Source organism: Talpa occidentalis, unplaced genomic scaffold (assembly GCF_014898055.3).
Source record: "Talpa occidentalis isolate TD23 unplaced genomic scaffold, MPIMG_talOcc4v2.1 talOcc4.15, whole genome shotgun sequence".
NCBI lineage: Eukaryota > Metazoa > Chordata > Mammalia > Eulipotyphla > Talpidae > Talpa > Talpa occidentalis.
In genome coordinates this window covers 21,835,571-21,838,485 of record NW_023601543.1, presented here as the reverse complement: position 1 = coordinate 21,838,485, position 2,915 = coordinate 21,835,571, and the positions used below count along the sequence as shown (strand labels likewise).

The 2,915-nt window shown below is 41.9% G+C and overlaps 1 pseudogene; it reads left to right on the top strand.

Moving 5' to 3' along the window:
- Positions 1 to 1,234: 1,234 nt before the first annotated feature.
- Positions 1,235 to 2,100, top strand: LOC119245539 (40S ribosomal protein S3a-like; annotated as a pseudogene).
- Positions 2,101 to 2,915: the final 815 nt, after the last annotated feature.

The following is a 2,915-nucleotide window of genomic DNA, read 5'->3' as shown; positions in this document are numbered from 1 at the left end:
GTAGCGCAAGGGGTTAAGATGCAACCTATGATGCTATCTGCAGCCACTGCAGCACGAGTTCAATCCCCGGCCAGGGAGATACCCACATGGCACAGCAGACCTCTCCTGTCTCGCCCGCTGCTCCCCTCAGCAGTGTGTTTCAGTCAGTCTGCCTGTTCTGCTCCCCACTCTGTCTCTGGTGAATCCTCTCACCCCCGACACCTCTGGCCTGTACCCCAGTCCTTGTATGCATAAATAAATAAATCTTTAAAAAAATTTTTCTCACCTTCCTTCTTCCTTATATCATCTCCACCCAAGCCCCATTTCTCCAAATCATCCTTTAGTAGAATGAGAAATGTAATTCTTTCATTTCACTCTGCCTTTCAATGCCCAGGGCTGGTATGGGGTGGGGGGGTGGGGTAGTGCGGTTCACCATTCAAACTCCAATGTCATGGAGACATTTTCCTAAACAAAGATATCTCCCTGGACATAAATGATGCCCCCCTTTTTTTACTCCTTTTCCTTTTTATTGAGGTAATATAAGTTTACAACACAGTTTAGGCTTTGGAGGCACAGTTTCCCATGTCAGCAACTGTGTCCAGTCGAGTGCCCAGTCACCATCCATCACCAACCAGTAGAACGTCCCTTTTTCTTAATGCAAAAGTATGTCTTCAGTTATTCTTGTTTAAAATAGAAAGGTTCTTTCTTCTCACCAAAGCAATGCATTATGAGATTTATTATCCTCTTTATCTCATATGATTTGCATCACTTCATTTTATGTACCTGATTTGAAAGTCTGACATTAAACCGTTTTCTTTAAAATAAAGCAGTCTCCATAAAACTGCTGAACCATCTACCTGACTGGTATTAATAGGTTGAATTGTGGGCACACACCTCCACCTTCACCCCCAACCCCTGCAAATTCTGTTGAAGTCCCAACCTCTAGTACCTAATGATATGACCTTATTATGAGACAGATTCCTTACAGAGGTAATTACGTTAAAGTGGGCCCTGATCCAATCTGACTAGTGTTATTCTCTATAAGATTTGAACACAGACACAGGAAGAAGGAAGACAATATGAAGACACAGGATAAAGATCATCTACAAGCTAAAAAGAGAGGCCTGGTGCAGATCCTTCTCTCTGCCCTCAGAAGAAACCAAACCTATCATCACTTTGATCTCTGACTCCTGGCCTCCAGAGCTCTGGACAATAAATATCTGTTCTGTAGTTATCCAGTTTGTGATACTTTGCTATGACAGCCCCAACAAGCCCACACAGCTACAGAGTACAAGTTCTTCAGCTTGCCTTATGGCTGTCTGAGCTGCACCATAGTGGTTGGCAAAAACAAACAACTTACGAAAGGGGGCAAAAAGGGAGCCAAGAAGAAAGTGGTTGATCCATTTCCTAAGAAATACTGGTATGGTGTGACATTACCAGCTGTGTTCAATATAAGCAACATTGCAAAAACACTAGTCATGAGAACTCAGGGAACCAAGATGGCATCTGATGACCTCTAGGGTAATGGTTTTGAAGTAAGCCTTGCTGATCTGCAGAATGATGAAGTTGTGTTTGGAAAAGTTGAGCTAATTGCTTTAGTTGTTTATAACAAAAACTATCTGACTAATTTTCATGGCATGGATCTTACCCTAGATAAAATGTGCTACATGGTCAACAAATGGCAGACCATAAATGAAGCCCATGTTGATGCCAAGGCTACTGATTGTTATTTGCTTCATCTATTCTGTGTTGGGTATAGTAAAAAATGTGACAATCAGATGCGGAAGACCTCTGAGGCTCAGCACCAACATGTCCCCTAAATTCTGAAGATGATGGAAATCATCACCTGAGAGGTGAGGACAAATGGAATGAAAGAGGTTGTCAATAAATTGATGCCAGACAGCACTGGGAAAGACACAGATTAGGCATGCCAATCTATTTACTTGCTCTATGATGTCATTGTTAGAAAAGTGAAAATGCTAAAGAAGCTCAAGTTGGAATCGGGAAAACAAGGAGTTTTATAGTGAAGGTAGTAGTTTCAGAAAAGCTACTAGAGGTGATAAAGGAGCCGGAGTTGACCGAGCTGATGGATATGTACCACCAGTTAAAGAATCTGTTTAAAATTCAGAACTTCAATGGTGACAAATAAAAAGTCTTATTTGCGATGTTAAAATAAAGATGTCCTAAGCTTAGAACGCAGAGTCCTCCAAATTGTGGTTCCAAATGCCTGCTTCAGTGTTCTCTTCCCCTTCATAGTCTGTGACCACCCAAAGTTCAAATGGCACTACTTGCTCTCCTACCCACTCCCACGAGCATCCCTTTGCTTAGGTCATTTATGCTTCAAATTACCTTGGCCTGTGGCCATCTACTTATCCTTTAGAGTCCATCTCAAACACCACATGCTTCATAAAGACTCTCTTGAGTCATCCACTTAGAAACTCTCTGGGGTCACCAGACAATGCCGGGTTTGAATCTAACTCTACTGCTCGCAGGCGTGTGGCCTTGAAAAAGATATGGAACTTCTCAGTTATCCATGAGCATGAGAAAAGTTACCCACTTCATTCATTATTTATTCTAAGAATTGCATGAGATGATGCATGCAAGGCACTTAGCACAGTGCTTGGCACAAATGAAGAATTCTGCAAATGCAAGCTTTTGTTTTCTATTATTTTCTACTATCTGAACTCCAATGACTTTTTTCTAGAAGGTTCTCTTATGCCACTTATCACATCCTTTCTTGTCCTGTTAGGGGAATTAATCACTTACATCATTACTGACTTGACACAATCATTCATCATCTCCTATAGAACCAAAGGAAAGCTATCTGTCAGTCATCGCTGCTGTATCTGGGTCATGTGAGTTTTCCACTGAGGAGTAAAACTGGGCTTCAGACTGCACACCTGCTGATGCTCTCCCTTCAGTTCCCTGGGATGACA